Genomic DNA, 26,189 nt, shown 5'->3' on the forward strand with positions numbered 1-26,189 from the left:
TTCATATAAACACAATCCCCAGTAATAATAGAACTGTCAGCTTTGTAAATAAGTTAATTACCAGTACAATGTGCAGTTTAGTTAGACCTGTTAAGGTGTGTTCAGACTAAACGCAAAGCAAATTTTAGAAGTGCTGCAATTGCATATAAAGTTAGTTGTGAAATTGCTTGTGCCAGTTGTTTCTATTTGAACTTGAGCATTTTCCTGACACTGTTTGACTCCAATTCATGAGCGTACGGAAATATGAGGTAAAACAAGAGCGACTGGAGGAAATAAGCACAAAGAACTGGAGTTCCTGGTCAGTTTCTGAGATCTATCAGTCTGAACTGCCACACAAACATACACACACAACAGCTGGTGCATATAACTTGCTAGTAATAGCTAACGTCTGGTACAGTTGGTACATTAGCTGTTTGTGGTAAATAACCACAGACTGCACAAACAGTTCAGGAAGTCAAATTCACGTGAATAAAGTGGATCTAAATTAATGACAAATGCTTTTGTCTGAATCTGTGTGAGTAGCTAAAATAGTTCAGTTCCCACAAAACAGAGCAGGTATGCTGTATGGTTGCCAGATTTGGCTAGGATTTGGCAGTGCTGACTTGGACTGATATCGGCTGAGATTTAGTTTTGGTTAGCAGAACTTGGGCCAACTTTGGGCAGAGTTGACCCTTGGAGTTTTGGTATGTTATTAATTATGAGTCTGGCATGAATATGGCAACAAGATGTGCTAGATTTAGGCTGTTTGGCACAGCATCTTTGGCTGTCTGGGTAATTTGTTCGGTTTATTTTTCCCATAGAAGACTTTATACTGTATATAGCCTATAAAGGAGGGTATACATACATATAATTCACAATTTAAAAGTTGGACAAAGTGGATTTAAATAGTTTTTATTTCATTTTGACCTCCTAACCTCCAGCCATTGGTCTTTGGTGTTGATCCACTCAGATATCCCTTTAATATGAATTCAACCCTATACTTGTGGTCCATTTTCCTATTTGTAATCATACACTTACAGGATATAACATACCTCACAGGGATATATACATGAATGTGATTAGCTGAAAAACACTGGACTATGTAACCTGTTAATCTAAGTATGAATGATATATTATATTAGTAAATAAATTGCTATAAGGACACTTCTATGTCAATTAGAAACCCCTTAGTGTAGGGCCAGATGGAAAAATACAGTTTTGTATTCAAACTAAATATTTCTTCAACATTTTCACTCTTTCTCAATAATTCTTAACAGATAAGAAACTTGAAATACTTCTCTAAGTGGTTTTAGAAGAACTTAAAAAGTTATAAGCCTTAGCTGTTAAAAAATCTGTGTCAATCACCGCTGCCGTGGCTTGTTGCTTAAATACGTAATGAAAGACGTAATTCATGCTGGTTGTGCTAAATCCTTTAACAGGAGGGTGTTGCTGGGAATTTCTTGTTAATTTAATTCTCTCATGACTTTCCCCTTTGCTAGCTTCAACAAGTAGATTTTGCACACTTTTGGTCATGTTGTGTTTGGTCCTTAAGAGGCAAACATGTTGATACTGAGTGGAGGCGACATGCAGCTGGAGGACGGAGGGAGAGGTGTGACGTCCAGTCTGTCACACTAATCTACAAGCCTGTGACCCCACATAACACTGCGAGTGTTGTGGAGACACACGCACATTCCACCCGGCTCCCTGCTCTCTGATAGATGGCAGTAGTTAATGAAGCGCTGCTTTTGAAGTAGATAAGATGTGGAGGGAAGAGGGCTAGAAATGCTAATGTCATTATGTGGTTAGGGCAAGGGCTACGCTGGAAGGCATTGGGGGGAAGTTATGCATGGATGTGTGAGTGTGTGTTTCGTGGGGTTGGACTCACGGCTCATAGGCTCCTGAAGTCCTGATATGTTTTTAAATGAAACTGACAAGACTGTGTTTCGTGCCCATATTCAGTATGTTTGAGTTTGGTCTTTTTCATGCCAAAAGCTCCCAGTTACAAATTGCCAAATCTTATTTATGTCATTAAAGCCATAAACCTCACAGGGTAATAGGCTACTATTATAACTGCTACTACTGCTACTAATAGTAATGTTGATAATACACACCCATGCAGTCTTACTGTATCTAAATATCAAATTAAAATCAGTCAATTGAATGGATTTTTTTTTTCAAACTAGGCCTTATTTGTCATAGTTGTTGCTATTGGTTATGGAAACTTTTTTAATAACTAGCCTAATTGCTTTATATGCAGGGACACAACGACTGCAATAGGTCATACTTCAGTAGGTTGAGCAACACCAGCAAATCAGATGGTGAGACAGGTTGTAAACACGTAATCAGACGGTGAGACAGGTTGTAAACACGTAATCAGATGGTGAGACAGGTTGTAAACAGTTCAGCAGGATTATCTAAACCACTTTTCAGGGAGTAAAAATCGAGGTCCTTCCCAAACATTTATTAGATTTTACAGAGCTGTTTCCTGGTTCAACTTTGACCCGCTGTACTTACTGTATGCCTGTTCTCGACCAAATAGTCCCAGCAACTTCAGCGCCCAAGGGAGTTCAACTCAGTAACTAAAAGTCCCTTGGCGTTTTCATCGGATCTGGATAACTCTGAAGATCAGGCAAATTAGGCTGATAAAAATAAAATAGCAGTTTTTTTGAGACCCAATTTTTGCACTTGACAAAACAACACAGAGTCGTTTGTAATTTACTTTCGGCAACTGTGTGTTGTTAGAAAGGATGTTGGAAAGGAGGCATTCAGAGGTGAGAATGGAGAATAAAAATGCTAGAAAGGCTAGAAGACGAAGTGTTTTCTGATTATTTTTCTGCTTTAGTATGCATTGCAACCACAAAACAAATGGTTACAGTTGGGTTTACTTTAAAGTTACTCTTTCTCTTGCTCTTTTTTTAGATTAGTTGAACCAAAATTGGAATGAGGTTCCAGGTTCATGGAAAGCACATGGGGCCAAAAAGGCCAGTAGATATATTCTGTGATCTATGTACTTGAAGTATGTTGCCACTTTCCACTTACTTTTGTGTCTGTTTTTCATGGTTTGGGCTAGGCCTCTTAATTTCAATTAAGGGAAATCTTAATGCTATAGCATACAATGATAGTTTAGACCAGAGCTCCCCAACCATTTTTGCTTGTGACCCCTTAATACAAAGCACTATATACTTTAGACCCCAGCATGACAATGCCGCCATAAACAAAGCCAAGTCCATCAAGGGTTGATTTTCCCAGTTTGGTGTGGAAGAACTTGACTGGCCTGCACAGAGCTGACCTCAACCCCATCCGACACCTTTGGGATGAGCTGGAGCGCCAACTGCGAGCCAGGCCTTATCACCAGAATCAGTGTCCGACTTCACTAATGCTCTTGTGGCTGAACAGGAGAAAATCCATGCAGCTGGGTTCCAAAATCTTGTAGAAAGCCTTCAGGGAAGAATGGAGGTCGTTATAGCTGCAGATTAATGCTCATGGTTTTGGAATGAAATGTTCACACATGGGTGTAATTTTCGGGTTACCACATACTTTTGTCTGTGTAGCATATACACTCAAACCAGTCCATCATCTTCTCCTTCTCCACAACTGGTGCAGTAACTCCTCTGAACCAGCCAGTGCCGTGACAAATGAGTACAGAAACATTAAACAGACATGCATCATGAATACATATCAGCAGCATGCAAAAAGCGAGCGATTTCAACCATATTGCACTGCAGTTTAAAACATTAATTGATGAAAAAGCTCTCTCATCTTTAGTCTGTGCAAAAATGGAGTTTTCCCAATTATGCAGCACTCCCTCAGTCTCTTTGTCTCTCTCTCTCTCTCTCTCTCTCTCTCTCTCTCTCTCTCTCTCTCTCTCTCACACACACATACAGCTAATCATCTCAGATTAGTGTGCGACTGAACATCTCCCCAGCTTGTCACAAAGAGATTCCATATGAATATTAAACACAAATTCAGACAGAGTGTGTGTGTTCTGCTGACATGTAGCTGCTTACAGGTGTCTTATGTAATTTGTCACCAGGTGTGTGGATAAAAATGGCCTTTACCTGTATGAGTGATGGAGCTGAAGACTGAGTTTACAGTTTGTGTGTGTGTGTGTGTGTGTGTGTGTGTGTGTGTGATACCTAGCCAGGATGTGATGACCTCTTTAATTCCCTCTGTGATTGATTCCCCACTCGTCTTCTCCTCGGCGCTGACATTGAGGGAGCGCGTGCAGAGCGACCAGGAAGTGAATTACTTTGAGCTGACAGCTTCCCACGGGATACACATTTCCCAGCAGGCTTTGCTGATGCCAACAGATTGCCGCTTGTTGTCTTTCTCTCACGGTCTCTGTCACACAGAGTGCACTCAGTCAATGATAATATGTGCTACAGGCTTGTAGATGCAGCATCATGAGGATATATGGATATAATGTATTCAGGCACCCATATACACTCCTTGTCCACCCACACATAGCCAACACAACTCGTACATGTATGATTTAGTGAGCCAAAAACTACTCAGGTGTCCTAATTTACATTTCAAGTCTCTCCTTTCTCTTTCCAGAGCTTTATTTGTTTAGACTGAATGTAGAGAATGGTTACATAATATTCCTACATTAAATTCATTCATTACATTAAATATGCTAAAACCTGTAGGTAGTAACCTTATTGAAATGCATATAATTGCCTTTTTGTTTAAATAATAATAATCTACAGCCATGCTAGTGAGTCTTAGAGGCTGTACTTAAACACAGTGGTGAGCCAAATGCTAATGTCAGCATGCTAACATAGCTCACAGTGGCAATGCTAATATGCTGATGTTTACCATGTGCACAATCTTAGTTTAAGGTGTTAGCATGCTATCATTTGCTAACTAGTACTAAGTATCACTACTACAGATGCTTTTTAGCTACTTTTGTTCTACGTTTTTGTAGCAGTTTAACAAGTAAAACCAGATGCAAACAGTGCGCAGCTCCTTTTTAATTAGCTGAATTGAATGTATTAATGTTATTATTTGAGTTTATTTTGACAGTACAGGCTTAGCAGCCATTGTGACACTGGTTTGTTGAAGGTTTTGTAGTTCTTTTCACTATGGGGGAGATATCTTAGATTTCAGAAAGTTCCCATAACGCTCACGTTAAGGTTTTTGCACCACCTGGCTGGCCGTGATTATGATATCACATGAATGAAGCATTAGTTTCAGGTGTTCACTCATAAATCAAAGTATTAGACAAATAGAAATTTTGAGCTGATGATGGCGCTAGATGAACCAAAGTGGTAGTTCGACAGACTGACATTGCCAGTAGGTGAGGACAGATACAGTAAAAGGTAAAAGCAAGTTGGAAAAGATGTGTGGATATTCTCAAATCTACAGGTAGGCTCTTCCAGAGTCTGGGGTTCAAGCCAGAGTTTAGATCAAAACTTATTCCTAAAACTTTATCCTTTACAGGGGAATGCAGGTAGACGTTTGACGTTTATTGAAGAGGCTGACCGGCAAATTAAAAAAGTTATATTAGTTTCTGGATGGGAAAACTTTAAAGCTCAGTATCTCCAACTTAAACTACTCTGAATGCAGATGGAGCGTCATCCAGCACTGCAATTCACCCCTCTCCTCCCGTACGATTCTAACTCCATCACCAGCATACTCTATCTTCTTGATAATGAGCCTCAATAACTGGACGCTTTCCATAAGTCTGTCTCGCCATAACCTCATCCTTCCTTTCCCCTGGCCAACGAGAACTATGTGATGAATGAGTCTTTTTAAAAAAGATATCAAATATTCATCTGCCCCAAAAACTACTGAATGAAAAATTAAGAATATATCATTCACAGAGTGCTCATTTTACGTTCCCCTACTCCCAAATTCAGAATTCACTTATCCCCGACAAGCAGCGAGGCTCAGAAAGCAGCCCGGTTATGAGTTATCCTACTTTGTTTTATGCATGACGGTTAAATGCAAGATTCCTTTGACTGATGGGAAGGCAAATCAGTATCCAAAAAAGCTTTCTCGGTCATGATTAGGATTGCCTGTGGTGCATTATTTTGGACCTTTGCTAAGATTGGAGAGATGGGAAGAAAACAGGGAGGGGATAACAAGGGGGGAGAAGGAAAAACATTTTATTTTTTACTCTTTATTTTTCACCCAACTCTTTGGACCCTTTGTTCCAAACTGTAATTGAAATGAAGCATCTTCCAAAGAGGGAGTGGAGCCCACCCCCCCAAAACAAATGAAAGAATAGACAGGAATCAGAAAAAGATGATTGGAAAAAGACTGTTGGAGAAATAAAGAGTGTGTTTGTGTGTGTTGGAAGAGGAGAAGGAATGATAGAAAGGGTCTGGAGGTGGGTATGAAGGTGTTGTGTGTCTGTGGCTTCAGGCTGAATATGCTGCACATTGACACACCTGGCAACCCCCGAGGGACAGGTTCGCAACCACACACACAACCTCTCTCTCACCCCTTCTCTCTCTTTTTTCCTCTTTCTACCCTCTTCTTTCCATCCTTGAAATTTGTGAAATCATCTGTTATGTAGACCTAAAAATTATTTTAAAAAATAGTAAGAGGGCATTATTAAGCAAAAAAAAAAAGGAATATATGGAACAGATACGTTTTTGTAGCTACATATTTGATCTTTTTTTTTACTTTTATTTATATATAATAACATAATTCAACCATTTTGTCCATCTTTTTTCATACAAACAGAGTTTATGCTGTATTTTAGGTGTTATTTCACCTTGTAAAATTATGTCTATATATAACCAATTTAGATAGATCTGCGAACACAAAATGTTCACTACTTTCCCACCTCCGCACACCTGGCCAATTGTTGCATGGAGTGGGTGTGCTATTCAGATTGTCGGTTTTAGAAAGGTAGAAAAAAATGGGCAGCTCCCCCCCAAGTCCAATGTGGGAAAGGTGTAGCAGAAAGGGGTTTCAGATGCTGTTAGATGATCCAGCAAGCACCTCGTTTGAAGGATATTGAGGCCCTAAACCTTACAACACATGGGATGCAGGTCATGAAACTACTGTTCAGTATAAGGCTGCTACGCTTCCTGGATTGGAATAAATAGGTTAGTTATTTGCTCCATTGTATTTACACTATCAATTTTTTCCATTTAGAAATTTGTGGACATATTTTTTCCTCATTAGTTACATACATTTCTTTTTAAATTCTCAGCAGATATTTGTCTCTTTTATCGACCCTTGGCAAGTACTGGCATCAATACAAACCCTTCGTCCCTCCTTCTCTTTCTGACTCACTACCAATATAACAGGAGACACTGGAGCTCTGCTGAGTAAGCACTCCTAAATCTTGAACTAGTGAATACAGCAGAGCCCCCCTGCAGACTTCAACCTACGCACCAACCCTTTGTGTGTGTGATTATGTGTGTGGCTGTCTATCCTCATGTCCTCCAGTGTCTTTCCTTCTTTCTTTCTTCTTGTCTCTTTTTTCCCCGTTTGCTCGCTTGTTTTTCTTTATTGTTGGTCCATGCATTCTTCTTCCTTGCCTCTTTATCTGTATCTGGCAGCGTGTGTGTGTGTGTGTCTGTCTGCTCCCTTTCTGTCTTTCTGGCTTCTCCACACAGCCAAAATGATTTTTATAGCTTCTCCCCTGTGTCTCCACACCACACCCCCTCATTTTTCTGTCTCTTTTTTTTAAGTGGATGAGTAAATGAATCTCTTTGTCTTGCACTGTAGTGTAACCCACTAATCAGGCCATTCACTGATTACACGCTTCACGCTAATCATGTATGCGTGTGTCTGTCTGTGTGCATGTGCAATGCCTTTGTGATGGTGTACATGTTTGTGTGTGTATGTCATTTTGTCTGGTATAACAGCGAGGGGCATTAGTTGACACTAAGCCTTCTTCACGGTGTCGTCAGCTCATTGTTCGATAAGACATTCAGGTGCAAAAATGCAAAATGTGATACACCGAATCTGTACAAATGATGTATTTACAGCGAGTTCCTGCTGTGCTTTTCGTTACCTGCATGGCTGTGCCTGGGAATGTGTGTATTTGTGTGTGTGTGTGTGTATGTGCAGAGAGAAAGGGAGATGGAGGGGTAGAGGAGAGAGACAGGGGTAGCAGGCGAGGTAGGAGGGATGAAGAGGAAGAGGAAGGATGCGAGAGGGGTGGAGGGGTGTAGGGGAAAACCAATTATCGTCCAGATAACAGCCAGGCTATGGATTTTCTACCAGGCATCTTCTGCAGCTCTTCCATTGTGTTTCTTTCTGTCTATCTATTTCTGTCTCTCCGGCCCTGTAGTAAATTTAAATTCCAGTTCAGGGGAGCTTTATTGAAATGATTGAAAATTGCAGTGTTCGAAACAGTATAGACTCTATAATATTGTGTGCTGTTTTTGGCTGAGTGTGTGTGTGTGTGGTCTGATTAACTACAGGGGATGGCCTGTTGAAATGTGTCAGACAACAGAGACTGACATTTTGTCAATATGCCCCCTGTTTGTGCGTGTGTGTCTGTGTGTGAGTCACTGTGACCGGCAGACAGTCACATTATCTAATCTGCATTGTCATGTTGCCCTTCTGCATTAAGGGGTCTCGTGTCCTTGACAGTTGTGTCGCAGTTTACAGCCTCTTAATGAGGGCTTTGGGAATTTACAGAACGAGTTTATCTGATTTTTCCTTATCTGTCAAACATTATCAATTACAAATATTGCTGCCTGTTTTTTTTATAAATTCAGTGATAAACTGTCACAACATCAGATTCTTTGCAGTTGTGGCAAAATGTACCTAGCAAAAGCTCGCACCATAACAGTGCAGCAATTTGAAAGTATCGGCTAATGCTAAATATACATTTTGGGATACAAAAAAATTACATAAAGGTCTAGTCAGTATCATTAATCTTTTAACTACGTGACAGAGTTGATACGGTTGATAGGGTTACAAAAGTGGTCTTCCTCTATTCAAAAGTGCTCCAAGTTGTACCTTTACAATTAGCCACATAACTATGCTAACAAGGTAGTTGGCTAGTGAGCAAAGTAAAAGCTTATCACACAAGAAGCAATGTTTGCACTCAAAGTAATAGTCTTTTAAAGTACTATTTTGCTGTATATTTATTCATTTACAATGTAGAAGAATAAAAATCTCAAATGTTTTGGCATTAGCTGAACCAGACTAAGCCAGTTTGCTTTGCTAGTCTGGCAGAATTATTCCGGTGTAAACACACCAGTGAGCCAATTAAGGGAAAGAGCAGTGATGTGATCCTTCACTATACTTAACAGAGGCCTGTTAAAGAGCTTGTATATAGCCTATTTATGAAAGAAATAAAGTAATTATCATTTTGGATTAGCATAAATGTGTGTGACAACATGTCATCTCATCATCATTGCTGTCACTGCTTTCAAATTAAGCTAGTGATATGCTACGCTAATTTTATTTGAAAGCAGTCACACAGCATCTGGAGCAAGTCGGAGTGCTTAGTGTTTGTCATTTACACATGCAAAACTCAGTCTAGTAACAAATGGAAACTGCAGAGAGCAGGAGATATTATACAAACTGAATACTGGTTTAGAAATAAACGTGTCCAAGGAGGCAAGTTTATTGTTGCCTCCTTGTATTATTACTGCAGGATATGTTCATTAAAAGCTAGGCTTAGATCAGTTAAGTTAAAGGATTAGTTCACCCAAATTACCCAGTGGTTTCTTCTATCTGTACCTTATAAACTGACTTGAAGTTGGTTTTATGTTGGTTTAACCTTAAAGTTAACAAGTGATTTGCTGCTATTAAGTGCTGCTGCATTATGGTTTTATCACTGGTTTTCATACATTTTTACAGGAATGGGGACTAAAGTAATACTATTAAAATAATGGGAAGTGTCTTCAGTGTTTACAAGCAGTGATGTTCATTATAGTTTTGGCGTGTATTTGTGTGTATAGTGTATGGTTTGGATTGATTCTTGTGTTTGACAACAAACCTGCAGTGATGACTCCACCTTCATTAGTATTAATCTTTACTTTTCCATTATCCCCTCTTTTCTCCTTCCTTTCTCTTTGGCTCGTCTCTCCTCATTCCTCTAGCATCCCATCTTTACAGCTGAATCACTGTCCTCTCTCTCTCTTTCTTCCTGCATGTCTCTCACTCTATCTGTCCCCTGGGCTGACAGCTTTTAGTCTTTCATAAACTTTAAAAGGCTCTTTTTCCCAAACACACACTTGACCTCACTGCTCTCTGATAGTCTGTCTCTGCTTTGGACACTCACATCTATCTACGCACACGCACATTTCACTCTGCAGTGTTTACACACTTAATTTGGAGCAGCCAATAATGTGCCCGCATTGGTTAAATGTATCAGGGTGAATGTCAGTGATATTTCAGTCTGTTGAGCATCTAAAGAACCTGAGAGACAGAGAGAGAAAGATCTGGCGGCCCTCTCATCTGTTTGAAAATGTTATCATACCGCTCTTCATTCTTTCATCTAGCTCTCTGTCTGTCATCCCGCTCTGTGATAATAAACAAATAACAAATCATATAGCAGTTGAGTTTTGAGCACAGTGGAATCTTACAGTTAAACAAACTTAGTATTTTAGGTGCAGACAAGATAATTTAAGATTCAACAGTGTCCACAGACACAAGTTTCAATAACGTTGAAGCGCTTTGAGTAGTCAGAAAGACTAGAAAGGCACTATATAAGTACAGTCCATTTACCATTTACCATAACACTATTGGAGGGATGAACACCACTCTTACTAATTATATTCCCGCATTTGGTGTTTTGATGATGGTGGTGGAGAACACTGTCTAACATGTTGGTCCAAAATCTTTCAGTGGGGCACAGTTAGGTTGAGATCTGGTGACTGTGAAGGCCATAGTAAAGATTACTCCGGGTTCTAGGTTGAAGCCTGTCATGGCACCTAAGTTGTAAGTCAGATGTGATGTATGTATGTGATGTTATGTTTGTCACCCATCTATACACAGACAGATGCCAATCAAACTGCAACTTGAAGCACAACTGCCAGGTTCAAACATCACAAATAGTGAGCGAAACTGTTGATACCATGAATATATTATTTTTTGCTTTCTGAGATGTTGCTACAGCTGTCACATTTACACACATTTATTTTTACTTTTTCATATGTGTTGTGCTTTACATCGTGAAACAAACACACTCAAAATGGAGCCTTTTTTGTATGGAAGCTGGTAGTGTTTGGTACTGTATAGCTTAATTTTGTCATTTTTGCCAGTGTGAACACACTACAAACCCAGTTAGAATTTGATAATGATATGCAATTGGGACACAGGTTGTTTTGGGGAAAATGCCAGCAGTACCTGAAAATTGTGTACCTGAGCTGCCAATGAAAATTATTTGAATCACAATAATGCTTTAAAGTAGAATTATTTGCTTATATGCAGATGACTTTGACTGCATTTCAATCATAATTTCACTGAAACAAAAGGCTTAACTTGTGTTGATACTTTAGTGTGTTATTTAAGTTTAGAGAGATGATATTTTTATATGAATGAGACTGTGTGGTTTTATCTTTGTGTGGATGTCTGAAGAGGAGATGTTTCTGAGAGTGTGTATTGCTTACAGTCATATTTGTGTTGTTGTTTTTTTATCTCCAGTGCTCTGTGTGTGAACTCCAGACAGTCCCCAGTGTCTGACTGGGCTGTAAATAGCCATGGGAAAGCCAGAGAGTGTTTTTCTCTGAGAATGTGTGTGTGGGTAATATATACAAACTTTTTTACACAAACATGCTCTGTGTGTTTTCCAGAATTGCTTTTCTAGATACTATATACTAGATATGTAGATACAATGACATTTTTCAATAGTATGAAATCTTTTTACTGATTATGAAATGTGTGTATTTCTGCAGTGGTTCCCAAAGTGGGTGCTGTAGCCTTAACAAGCCTTAACAAGCGGCCAAGGGTTCAGCAATATTTGTTCATTTCCATTTTTTACTGTGCATTTTAAAAACATTTCACAACATTAAAAAATTAGGTGACATTTAAATTAGCCTTTTTTAATGTACTTTTCCAAAAATAAAAATGGAAAAAAATAGCAATGAACATTCAAATCACTATATTAAAAATCCTGTAAAATAGACAGTTATGCCGTAGCTGAGACTGGTAATATTACAGTCATAAAAAATACATCTCTATGAAGGGGTGTCCTGGTTTAAAAAACTTTGTGTTTGGAGACACAAAATGGCTCTTTCAGCTGCATCTAATGATGCTGGAGTGTTGACAATGAGAGGGAGGAGAATCAAAAGCTCCCTAATAGTATCAAACTGTCTTAGCTCAGTTTCTTCTTCTTGTACTGTGACCCACCTGCCAATCACCGTGCTGTTTCCCCCATTGGAAACTAAAGCTTAACTCAAACAGCTTGTCTAGTTTATCTCTTATATGCACTCTTATATGCACTGTCCATATACTTTATAACTTTAGGGATTAGAAAAGATAGAAGGAGGGAAGTGGGAGTTAACTGCAAAAAATCCATCTCTATTTTAAAGAAGTAGTTTGGAAATACACTTATTATTCATTTTCTTGCCCAGAGTTAAATGACAAGATTGATAGGATATGGCAATTAAATATGAAGCAGATGCCAAGAGGTGGTTAGTGTAGCGTAGCATAAAGACTGGAAGCAGGGGGAAACAGCTAGCATGGCTCTGTCCAAAGTAAAAAAATTGCATTGGCAATAGAGCAAATATTTCCCAAAATATAAAACTATTCCTACAAGTAATTTTTTAATATTAGTAGCACATACTCATTGTTTTTAATCAAAACAAATAAGTACTGAACTAACATGGTGAGCCTGACCCGCTTGTTTTCAATTTAGCTTCTTAAAATTTTCAAGGAGTCTTGAAATTCAACAGAATAAGCTCCCTGCGTATCACAAAATAACACTTCTTACAGGCAAATTCTTGAAATAAGTTGATATGAAATGGAAACAGTTGAACTTATCTCAGCCCCACTGGGAGTTTAAGACTCAACATGAGTGGAAATTACTTGTTAGGGTGAATACTTTTTCGCTGCAGAAACAGCTGATATTCATAGACGAGGGTAAGGAACAGAGGGAGAGAGTGTAGAGAGAGATGTGGCGTAGCTGATAGAGGGATGGAGAGATGACAGAATCATTATGGTAATGCTCTCTCAGTTGCTCTCTTTCTTTCTCTCATTTCTAAACTAAAATCTGAACCCCAGACTGCTCAGACAGCCATCGCAGACATACTGATGGTGACTGGCATCCAGGCCATTTTCACAAATGAATGGAGCTTTCACAAATGATCTGTCACTCCTTCTCTCTATCGCTCCCTGTGCTCTTCTTGGTGCGATGGCATGTCTCTGCACCAGGCCTCGGACACACACATTAAGAAACACACACCTGCAACTACGCACGTCCCAACTGTCATCTGCCCCCTCGGCTCAGCAGGAGCAGTCAGCCTAAATCTCCATGCTCTGCTTCCTGAGGTGTGTTAGCTGGATGAGGTGGTGTCTGACCGTCTGTTACTGCCATTGAGGGCACTGGCGGGGGCAGGACTGGGCACCAGCAGGTCCCAGCAGGTCCCAGCGGGCATCACCCTGCCTGCCCCTGACTAGAGACTCATTGCAGGGCTGCTCACGTGTCACAGACAGGCCTGTTTGGTATGTGGTTACTGTTGACCACATGCCCAATGTGCTTTATGTCCCTTTTACATAATGTACACTGATAAACTTATGAAACCTGTGCCTCAGTGACAAGATATACAGTATATGTAAGTGTAAGTATTCTGTCTCTTTTGTACAAAATCAAGTTCAAAAGAATTCAAATTAACACGTTATTCATTTGCAACCCATGTAGCCATCCTAACATATACAGTATTGTAGAATTAGCGCTGTTCCGTTAAGTGCCCGTGCTGGCTCATTTAAGCTAACTGCACCATAGCTAAGCTAAAGCAGTGGAGTTTTACAAAGTCAGCAAACAGCCTGACCTTTATCCACAATCTTTCCACCTATGGTGTCAAATTTACATTTCTTCTCAGATAGATTGGTGTCATGCTTATCTGTTCAATACGGCTCACTGGTGTTCTACATTTTGCGTTAGCATCGAGCACGACAAAAGCTTAGATAGGGCAACAAGGCATGCAATGGGTCAGACACTGAAGCACAGTACACAGCGTTATACACGCTTATACACTGTGAAATTTCACACAGTTCATTACAGATAAAATATCAAAATTTTTCCTGCTTTCAAACAGTAGTTTGAATTTAGAATAAAAATTGACAGCCCTAGTATGTATGGTATGTATGCATGTGTGTGTGTGCATGTGTACATACTGTATATGGGTGTGTGTATGCATGTTGGTATTTTATATTTGTTATTACTTTTATTACTGGGTGATGAAGACATAGTATTTTCACTACAGGCAATATACTGGATGAAAAGGTTCATATTATTAACTTAAAATTAATTATGAGCACCAGCCTACTGTAAAGTTGTATTTCTACTACTAAAACCTACCCAAAAATGTTACTTTCCCCATATACAACTAAGAAAATTAGTGATTCTTCTGTGTATATTTGGTCATTCTTTTCTGATTAAAGCATGCACTGCTAAAGTGGCTACTTATGAAGCTGTATGGCTAATTTTTAAAACTGTTGAATGCAGTTGTCATATTTATAGCACTATGTGACTGCAGTTGCAAATGCAATGCAAGATACGGTTATGTTGTGTGAGTACTTGGGGATGGGAAATATGGCAATATATACTGTGAGACGATATAAATTTGTCAATTGTCTGATATTTTGCAATACCATTTATACTGTGGTGGCTCTTCCTATAATATCTCTTATCTTTTTATATCAATGTGATGTGTAACTTGACATTCTGTCTGTTCCATAAACTGCATCTCAATTTTCCAGAAAATGGACAATATCACATTACACAAAATTACATATACTGTCATGGAGGACTTATGCATTTTCAATTTAGTTTTCAATACATTATACTTAGTTATATGACCTCAGAATGCACCGTAGTCTAGATATTATATTACTGAGACACATTACCAAACTTTAAATGACATTTGTAGCATACCAGCTGAAGAAAAACAAAAAAGAATGTCCTCCAAAAACTTTCTGAGGACATTTTAGAGCTCATTTGGCATTATTAACACATTTTATAGACTTTGAAACGGCTTACCTGAGGCAGTCAGGTTCTCTGTAGTGTCAGATTTTAAATGTCTTCCTACAGTTCAGTTCTTCTTGACTCTTAATGTAACGATCATTATGAATTGGGTTTGACCTCCCTCTTTTGGGGTTATGATCTATATTTCTTAAATGTTGTTGTTTTTTGTTGTAGCTAATGTACCGTGTAAATACAGATGATGTTTTTATGATTACAAACATTTTCTAGTCAGCAGAATTCAACATACAAGCCCTAAGAATTTATGGCATGCAGTCTGTCCGTACATCTGTCTGTCTGGGTGGGTGCATGTTTTGGAGCCCTTTGGCCTGCCCTGATCGATGCACTTCTCCCTGAATGCCCTCTTAGCTTAGCAGAGTATAATGGCTGCACAGAGGTTGCGACCTCTCTAATCAGCAGCTAATTTGTTGATGCAGTTCCTCAGACTGTGATGTCACGACAGCAGACAGCCAGTTGTTGCTGCTCTCCCGCCCCGAGTCTATGAGTTAGCATATTTAACTCTGTGTGTGTGTGTGTGTGTGTGTGCATGCACAGGAGCTGTGCTGACTACCACACTTCATGTTTTACGCTCCCACACTAACACATCTGTTGACAGAGTCAGCACTGCTCCTCGTATGAAGATGAATATGTAGTATGTCTGAGGCTGCAAATATCTATACATATCTACATAGGCCTTTGTGACAGCCTAAAGCCTGCAGATATTTATTTGTTACATCAGAGACTAAATTATTTAAAATAAGTACTCTCAGCTGACTTGAGTGTACTTGTACTTAACAGACACATTAACCATGATGCTATGCAAGGACTACCATTTATGATTATTGTCTCAATTCATTCATTAATTGTTTTGTTTATAAAATGTCAGAAAAACTGCTGATCACAATTTCCTAAAATCCAAGGTGACATATTCCAATTGCTTGCTTTTTTCTTTTTTACTATCATGTAAGACAAAGACTAGCAGCAAATTCTGACATTTGAGAAGCTGGAACCATCAAATGTTTTGCATTTTGCTTGAAAAATAACTCAAACAACTAATCGATTATCGAAAATAGTGGTCTGTCAATCGACTAAGCCAGTGGTTCCCAACCTGGGGGTAGGGACCCAGCAAGGGGACCCAAGATACACCTGATGGGTCATTAGATGATTAAAATGATAAGAAAGAAAAACATATATTTCTCATACACAAAATTAGGACTTTTTTCAAATTTTTGCTTACTTCCACCTCCCCTATAATCATTGAAACAATCTGAGAATCTCTTTGGCTGAACTGCCCACCAATCACATCCACAGTAAGGCCATAACCTGTGATTAGGGGTTGCAAGTAGACTTTGCTTCATTTGGGTCTCGCAAGCCAAAAAGGTTGGGAACCACTGAACTAATCGAATAATCGACTTCGGCTCTAGCAAGGAAGAAAATGTAATGACTGTGAGCAGCAAAAGATATTGAGATATTGCTAGCTGAAATCCTCATATTCCATATCTCACTTGCTCATATTTAAACTCATTTAAACTCATTCCAAGGTCACCATATTCTCTTAAATGCTGGAAGATGTTTAAACTAAAATAAGGAGCTTTTAAACTAGGCCGTGTGGCATTTTCTTTGAGAGTTGTGTTTGTTAAACTGAAAAACCCACGATTTTCATGACTTTTAGTACTCTAAGCATCAGTTCACTTGATCTCCATTTCTAAGGAGTAGTGTTTAATGAGACTGAGGTGTTACATTAGTCAGACCTTTCTCATGTGTTGGCTTTAGCACACTGGAAGAGCAGGATAAAAATCTAGCTGAGGCTTTTGTCAGCTTTAAATTAAGCGTGAACACAAACTCCAGTGAGAGTATTTGTACTGCCAGTCATAGTTCAGGTTGGCACTCAAAACAAATAGCCAGTAATTGACTTGGGACACACGGGGTGATTTTTGAGGTAAAAACTGAAGGTTGAAGTTGTGGTTGAAGAGAAAATTTGCTGCGAAACATATCAGAAAAATGCTGTTTTATCCAACCTGGTTGTGCTTCTTGAAGCCAAGATTTAGGTGTAACTCTGTAGATAAAAGCTACTGATTTAAAAGACCACTGTGAGACAGCAAAACTGAATGCCCACAATCCAAAGGCCTCTCCCTCTCTCCTCCTACTGTGGCGATGGCCATGTGGGAGTTAAGTCACTTCTCAGCCCAGGATTTGTATCGATCTGTTATGGAGGAGTCCTCTTTGGCAGCTTCCCTTGTTGCCTATGAATCATCTGGGTAACTGTGTGGCGCATCGGCCTGCCTGGCACTGTAACGCATAAAAAAGAATGTACTGGAAGGTGTTTTGATGGTACATGAAGTTTTCCTTCACATAACCTCCCGCCCTCTCAAGTTCTCTCCTTTTTTTAAACCATTACTGTAATACTGAGCATGAATAATCGCTCTGTTGGTTGGCACGATAGCAACTTAACACTCTTTCATCTCAGTGACAAAATAATTGATTACAACTGTAATTTCCCTATTCATATCAATCAATATTTTACTTTGCGGAAGACTTCAACAGGCAATTCGGGCGCTGGGGATAAAATGAATAGGGCTTTGACATTGGCTCAAATATTTCTTTTAGTTTGATGTAAAAGTGGCTTAAAGGAGCTGTATGCGACATTCACTGCCACTAAATGTCTCACTAAAGCACCAGCATCTCAGATCAAAACAAATGGGCACTGTGGCCCACCAGACTCCATTGAGAAAAACAGTAATCTTCACAGATCATCGTAAAACACACTTCATTCAAACTGGACAGAAACAAAATAAAACTCTACTAAAAGTGCTTGTTTTTGCCACTGACAGGCTCAGATTGTTATTCTAAGTGTCTGTCAACATTATGGAAAGGATTGCTACAGAGATAGACCTTTTTGTTAAAGAGTAAGATCCTTTTTGTTTAACAAGAAACAGCCGTTATATCGCACTTCAAACTGGACAGAAAACTCACCAAAACCGTCTTTGTTAGTCTCTCCGCTGTTCCAACAACCACCAACTCCGGTTTGGTTGAAATAAATCCTTAATTCACCACGTTAGATGAGAAAATAAACAGCTGTTATATCGCTCTCCTCAAAGCCAACAGTTTCACACGGAAGGACTCACATACACTAACATGCACGGATGGCCGGACCAAAACAAAGAACAGAGAATCTTGGATGACAACTCATTTTGAGGGAGAGTGATGTCATTCTCTGCTCAGGACGCCATTGCAAAAGTTATGTTTACATTCATTGTTACTCACCAAAACACATTGTGTTGAGATCTAATAAATGTGTTGAATGCATTTCCTTCTTCATAAAACAGTTGCAGAGCTAATTCTTAAAGTATTTTAAATACAGCATTGTTTACATCCATGCTCACTCACTAGCAGTCTGGAATAGTGGAACTGTGTGAAACTATTGGCGGGAGAAAGGGACCAATTCAAAGAAAATCCTTTAAATTTGGGTGCATATAAGATCATTAGGAAGTTGTTTTCATGTGTGTGCAGCATAGTTAGATGCAGCTTCATAAAGATCTTAAGGGCTTGTTGGTTTGGTAGTAGCATCAAAGATACACCATCTCAGTGTTTTGCTCTGTGCTGTGTTACTCTCCATATCCCCCGCCTTCTCGCCCCCTGTCACTTTGTCAGCCGTGGCCCTCACACATCTGCCTGGTTGTGATAATAGCTACCCCTGTCAACAAGAAGCAGGGGAGGGCAGCAGAATGCCGAGGGGCCTCCACAGGTCACACACACACACACTGCACCAGCCACACAGCCTCAATTAAATTACAAAATGTGTTCCCCGGCCTGATGATTGCGGGATCAGTAAATGTTTGCCTGCTCAATGAACGCTTGGTTGCTGCCTGGAGCTGGAGAGTTAGTTAGCATGCAGCATGTTCATGGAAGGCTGAACCGACAAGAGGGAGAAAGAAGAGGATGAGAGGAGGAAAGAAAGAAGAGAGAGAAAGTGCAGCCCGAGCTACCAGTTTGAAATCGTAGCATCACAGCCCACAATCATTGACTACGTTTACCTTTTACTTTCTCTCTTATTCTACAACACATACACATTTTGAGGAATTTTCTTGACAAAACTACTGATGTCAGTAATCAGAGCTGCTGGAGTGGGAAGACTATTTTTTCTGCACACTCACTTTAACTAAAATCATAGTAGCACTGAAAATACAAAAAAAATGTCCATTTTAACAAATCACTTACTTTATTATTCAGGGTTTTAGCCACGCTAGCAGCATGGCTCTAAGGATGGCGATGTTGGTCGTTTGGTCGGTCCAATACTTTGGTCCAGACTGAAATATCTCAACAACCATTGGATGGATTTCCATGACATTTGGTATAGCCATTTATGTCCCCCTCAGGATAAACTGTAATAACTTTGGTGAGCCCTTAACTTTCCTTGTTGCATCATAATAAGGTCAGAATTTTAATTTGACATTTCTGTCAGCCGCTGCTATACTTTGTGTTTGGTGCTAATTAGCAAATGTTAGCATGTTAACACTTTAACTAAGAGGGTAAACATGTTAAACATTATACCTGCTAGCAAACAGCATGCTGGCATTGTCATTGTGAGCATGTTAGCATGCTAATATTAGCATTTAGCTCAAAGTAAAACTGTGCTGCTAGCATGGCTGTAGACTGCTGAATTGTATTACTCATAAGAAGATTGCACCAACACAGGGATATAACTGCCTGTAAGAGGCATTTTGTCGTTTTTACACTTCCGATTTTGTACGGATCAAACTAATGAGACATAATGTGTTAATTAGTGAGCTTTAGAGATACTGGGTCTGGTGACTGATTTGTTTACCTTTGGAGATGGCCTTGCTTTCTGTTTCCCCCCTGTTTATAGTCTTTATTATAAGCTAAGCTAACCGTCTCCTGGTTGTAGCTTCATATTTATTGGACAGGTATGAGAGTGGTATCTATCTTCTCATCTAACACTCGGCAAGCATATTTTCCCAAAATGTCGAACTATTCCTCTAAGGTTTGGCAACTAAACCACTTGGTTATGGTTAGGGAAAGACTAAAAATGTCTTGCGTGAAGTTTAAATTTAAAAAAGGAATTTACTAGAAATAAGTGTCACTATCTTAGCACAAAATGTTGAAAGATAGATTGTTCCGCTAGTATCCGGAAGCTGACATTCGACTAGTTGATTTGCAATAGAAATGGGTTATCTCATCTCCTCTGCAGATTAGTTCTCTCATTTTAAAGGGTAGGTTTGGATTTTTTTTTTTTGTTGGTTTTAATACAAGACACACATGTCCATATTGCCGTTAAACACGAGGATATATTGTCTGGGGTAACACAAACAGGCTTTTTGTAGTAAAAAGACCATAACATTGGAAGATATCCACTTCATTTAGCTAACTAAGACTGCTAAAGCCTCAGATTAGCTTCATCTGAACTTTAGGGGAGGACTGAGGATTTTGTCCCCAATTTTTTATAGTGTAGTCAAGCTATGAAGGGATTGCTTCACAGTCAGTATGGAACAGGGGGAATGGTTACAGTGACCAATAACTCTTTTTAACATGTGAGTATTGTATTAAAATAGTCTAAAAAAAAAATCAAAACCTCTCCTTTAAGAAAAAATTACTTCATGTTGCATTGAACCATTTAAGACATTTTTTGCAGTGTGTGATATTTGTAAGTGATACCATCCATCTTCACTGCTTAGCGTCCCTGTGGGTCTTGCTGAGTCACATATTCCAGGTCATCTGAGTGTGTGAGAGAGAACGCCTGTGAATGAGTATGCATTCATACCATCGTGATGTGTGTATTGTTTTGTGCGTATCCAATTCTTTTTAGTGGAAAGGTCTTTGGCGTCAGTCGCGATTTCCTGGCCCGATCTAAACTAGGCAAACTAGACAGGCCGTTGTGTCTGCTCTGTGTCTCCCAGACAACCGCTGGGGGTGAAACTGAGGGGTCAGAGGGATAGGGCGACACAGGGTATGTGTGTCTGAGAAAGGGAGAGGGGTGTGTGTGTGTTGCTGTCCCGAGGATGTTTTGCTGCTGATTCAGAGGCCCAATATAGAACAGAACACCCGTGCTTTTTGTATGCATTACTGCATGTGTGGTGTGTTTGTGCTCAGTTTTTAGGGGATGGCAGTGTCGGCCCGCTGGTCCGATGTTGGAACACTTTGAGTCCAGTGTGAAATATCTTGAGAACTATTGGATGTATTGTTGCAAGATTTGGTTAAGACGTTCATGGTCCCCAGTCTCTCTACTTTCTAACTTGCCTATCCTGTCTGTGGATCTCAGCCGCAAGCCCATTTGTTCCTACTGCAGACATAATTCTTTCAAAAGCAGGTTATGAATATATTGTTTCATATTTTGAAAAAGGCTAAATAATTTCCTGTGCACTGTAGTTTTTAGCAAACTTTTTACTCAAACAGGAATGAGGGCATTTGCTTGGGACTATTTTCAGCTGTGGTATAATACACATTTGGTGCTCTAGTGAGTATTTACAGCAGCAGGGTGATTTATGTAACCACAGGGGCCTTGTTCATGGTAATGAAGAACCACGTCATCCAGTGCAACAGTGTGGCTCATTGATAATATCACCAGACTTATCCTTAAATGCTAGCAGCTTGACATGCTAACAGCATGCTAACATTAACATAATGGCATACTTATTGGACTGTAACAGGACTATAATGGGACTGTAATCATGTCATTGTGCTAATGTTAGCATTCAGCACAAAGCTGAGTCTAAGTACAGCTGAGTTTGAGATGTCCTAAACAGAGTACAATACAAAAAAAACTCTTTTAAATGAGGTAACCACATGGCTTTTGCTTTGACACCATACATAGGCCAAACTTAACATTTTTCTTCACTAGTATTAAGGTTGCAACAACAGCAAAGTTGTGTCTCCATGTCCATGTCCATGCCTCACAGGCCTGCTAGTATGTCTATAGACTTTTAGCCTTGTTGTATTCAGAAAGCAGAGGAGATAAAATGTCAAGAACCAATACATACCACTGATAACTGTTCATAAGACGAATGAGCGGAAGGTATAGAAAGAGGAGGAGGAAATTATGAACCACATGAACTTAGTTACTGAGAATAACAGTAGAAAGTAGATAAAATGAGATAACTGAGGAATCTAATGACTGTTTTCCTGTGTGCGTATGTGTGAGTTCATGGTTGCTCACTTTTTACTGCATCCAGGTGTTGAATTACATAAGCCTGCCTGCCTGGGATGATGACACAGCAGTTTTCTGTATATATGTGTGTGTGTGTGTGTGTGTGTGTCTTTATGTATATGTGTGTATGTGTGTGTGTTCACTGGTCGCAGCCTGAAGCTGTAAAGCTGAGCCATGCAAACCCTTATTCTTTCTCTAACACACACAGACATTTCATCAGACATCTCTGCTCCCACTCACATTCACTCAAGGCAGCACATTCCACATTTCCAACCCATCTTACTTTATACTGTAAGTCAAGAGGAATCCAACATGTGCTGTAGGCGTTTGCCACAGAGCCATGTGCAGCAGATGGAAGTGTATCATATGATATCGAGAATGCTCTTAATACCACACAGACCTTCCTTCAACATGACACACTGATGTGGGTTTGTCTAAGTCAGGGCCAAATTATACTGAGCTGTTAACACACTCAGGTCAGAGCAGTTTACACAGTGTCTACAAGTTTTAACTCAGCATATGTCTCAAATCCCAACACGGCTGTGTTCATGCTCACCAAAACTGGACATACTGTAGTAGCTGCTGTACTGCAAAAAAAACAATTACACGCTGACTCAATATTTGATCTAGTGGACCGCGAGTGTAAATGCTTAAAATTGGCTTACTGCCTGTGCTATTTACTGTAATTGAGATTTAAGATGCTATTAAATTAGATTAGTATGTGCTGATTCACAGCCTCTCAGACACACACAGCCAGGAGATAAACAGTAGGAAATTGAATGAGAAAAATCAATAACGCAAAAATCTAATTCTAAAAATATCATTTGCAGCACAATTTTTTTTTAATTTACTCTTAATAAACTAATTTAGCAAATTTGTAGCATAATCATTCTCCTCGTTTTCTCTCCATTTTCCTTTTCAATTTTTATTCCTTGAAACATTCTCAGCTGTCTTTTCCCTGAGAGGACCCTTTATGTGTCCTCTTGCAGCAGGAAACAGAACAACTTCTTTATGCACGTAAGAACTGAGTGAAAATTACTGCAACCTTATCACCAGGCAAGAATGCTGATTTCAGACAATTCCGCTAACCTTGGTAAGTATTTAATAATTTTTAGACTTAATTTAAACATAATGTCTTAATTAGAGAGCTTTAGAGAGGTGGGTGGCTGATTTGTTTATCTTTGGACAGATCTAGTCTCCTGGTTGTAGCTCTATATTTAAGGGACATTCCCAAAATGTCGAACCATTCCTTTAAGGTCTGGCACCTAAAACATTTGGTTATGGTTAGGAAAAGATTGTTTTTACGGTAAATAAATAGGCAAACGTTAATTGCAGGTCTAAGACAGAATGCAAACTCCAGGCTCCCACATGAAAGTCTAACGATCTACACACCCATCCACCACTTGACCTCCACATCCTTACTTTCCACCCCGCTACATAATGGGCACACTCATTTCTGCATTTGCAATCATGAGGTTGTCCAACATGGCCTTAATTTCACATACTGCGCTGGAAAATCTGTTAAAACCACTCTACTCTTAGTCATTTTCATAGATACTGTAATTGGTAAAAGACAAAAATGATGAGCTGTGATCTTGAAGTAAAGCAGCTTGTGACTGGGGGGTTGCTGTTCAAATCCTGGCTAAAGTGAGTAAGGTGAATGTTTTTCCTGAATGACCAAATCCTGTTTAAGCTTGCCTGTAGCTTTTCAGAAACTGTGTTTGCTCAGTTTCAGCTCCTATAACCACCTTATGATGCATCACGCTGCTGCACCAGAAACAAAGATTTTGGTTGGTGGCCCTTCCATATGTGCCACATTATCTAATGTCCACCACTGCTGTGACACGTCTGACCCATGCTGTTAACCTGATAGTGACCTGTGTTAGTGAACCGAGACAGTAAACCACTTTGCAGGCTCGGCTGACCTAATATTAACAACTTTCACAGTGTTAGAGTGAGAAGGTGTAAGAGTGCTGCTTGCAGACAACCTGTAGCCAAGACTGTGATTGATTATGTTTGTTTCTCAAGTGTATTTGGCTTAGCTGTCCTACATCAATCACTAATATTGACTTAATACTATGCAAGCGACTGCTCTGAAACACCAGAGAAGTCACACAGGTTCATCACAGATCTGTGCTTTTCACTAATATTGAAAGTTCAAAGCTCAGTCCACCATATAGATGCACCATTTTTCCATCTTGGTCTGCTCCTGTGCCGCGTATGAAGTAGGTCATACTGTATGTGCGCTGTATAAAGTACAGTACCGATCTATCCATGTGTGCATGCATTTTTCATGAGCGTCGCTGTGTGTGCGAGAGAGGTTTGTGTGCTTCTGTGTGTGTGCTGCCTCTGTTTTCTCAGGAAATCTCTGTGTTTCTGTTCCTCTGTCGTTAGTTAGAAAGGGCAGCAAGATAAGAGAATGACTGGAGGAGCACCGGAGAGCCTGCAGTGCGGTTAACCCAGAGAGAGGATGATGGTGGGAGATAAATGAGAGGGGAAGTGAGAAGAGGGGAGTGATGAGCTGGAGGTTGAGAGAGAGAAAGATGGAGGGAAATCCCCACTCCAAGAGGACACACACAGACACAGCTGCTAGACAAGGAGAATCGCAATGACTAACCATAGACAACTTATGTTTGATTCTTTGAGATAGCTCAGGTCACGCTGCTGCTGCCGCTGACCAGCTTATCCTTAGTAGGGACACAGATTTGTTATGTAAAAGCATTTTAACAAACCTACGTTTTACAAATTAGCAGATGAGATGAAACTTTAATGATTCCTGTGGGGAAATTGGGGCATTGCAGCCGCAGAGAATAGAGCAGAGATATGAATAGAATTTACTTTGTAGGATAAACACTTTTTAAGATACAGTACTTATAACGATTATTGAAGATAGTAAATATATGTAATTATAACAATAGCACATATTGAGAGTATTGCAACAGTAAATCAATTAATTGACATGATGAAGATTAGAAAAATGCATAAAATATATTGAAAGACATGGACAAAACAATCTCACAAGGCCTTAAATAGCTCTTCTGGAGCTTTCAGAAGCCTTCACTATACGTGTAGGTGCACAGCTATGCAGTGAGCGAAACACACTTCCAATAAAGGTTGAAGACAGCGGTTGGCCTTTGAAGTTTTTTCTGAAATCAGTAGTGATTACAAATCAGAAATCAATGAGATTCCATGAACAAAAGTTGAACAAAAGTATTCTAAAAATAAATTAGTACAGTAACAAATATTAGAATATTGTGTTAGCAACACATGTTTCCAAAAGCTAAACGAAAGCTCCAAGATTAGCTTGCACCAGCTAATGGTAAATTCATTTCTAAGTTCATGTGTAAAGCCCTCCCCAAGTTCTTAGTAACTAGCTAGTTTCAAACTAGTGATTTACTAAATCAGGTTGCACCATTAAAACTCAAGGAATGTCTTAGCTAGTAAAGACGTAAGTGTAAAGTGGTAGCTAAGACTGTTTCCTCAACTTTTAAGCTAACATGGACAAGAAGTCCTTAAAGTGTTCAGAAAATGTTTTAATTTTAACATCTATAATTCTGTGACAACTGGGCAAACGCCATCTGCTGATGAAGATAATGTGATATTAATGAAAGCTCCAGAACAGCTGCTAAATTGACCTTGTGGTGAGGTTGTTCTACTAGCTGCTGTTTCCAAGGTCAAGAATGAACTTTGAACCTCAGTATTTAGAGACATGATTCAGAAAAAAAGTCCAAAAATGGATTTGGATATGCAGACGATTTTTATTTGAAATACATTTTTGGTGCCTACAGTTGGTGTTGATAAATGTTGTATAACAGTACACAAGGAAACAAAAACATATGTCCAATGGCCACATTTTAAATTCATTGTGAATGTACATCTATAGTTGAAAAACATTTTGAAATACAGCCTGTTTGAAAAGTCATTTGCACTTTGGGGAGT

General features: G+C 39.4%; 1 protein-coding gene and 1 long non-coding RNA gene across 6 annotated transcripts in view; one reads left to right on the forward strand and one right to left on the reverse strand.

Annotated features, from left to right (window-relative positions):
* Window positions 1-26,189, forward strand: part of anks1b (ankyrin repeat and sterile alpha motif domain containing 1B) — a 235,707-nt gene that overhangs the window by 11,134 nt on the left and 198,384 nt on the right. The gene's annotated exons all lie outside the window — the stretch shown is intronic.
* On the reverse strand, window positions 876-18,218 carry LOC122871126. Its single transcript, XR_006376796.1, has 4 exons — window positions 18,062-18,218; window positions 4,116-4,320; window positions 3,517-3,590; window positions 876-3,417 (listed from the first exon to the last, which is right to left on the reverse strand). It is a non-coding gene; the product is annotated as an uncharacterized LOC122871126 (long non-coding RNA).

Source organism: Siniperca chuatsi, linkage group LG23 (genome assembly GCF_020085105.1).
Source record: "Siniperca chuatsi isolate FFG_IHB_CAS linkage group LG23, ASM2008510v1, whole genome shotgun sequence".
Classification (NCBI taxonomy): Eukaryota; Metazoa; Chordata; class Actinopteri; order Centrarchiformes; family Sinipercidae; genus Siniperca; species Siniperca chuatsi.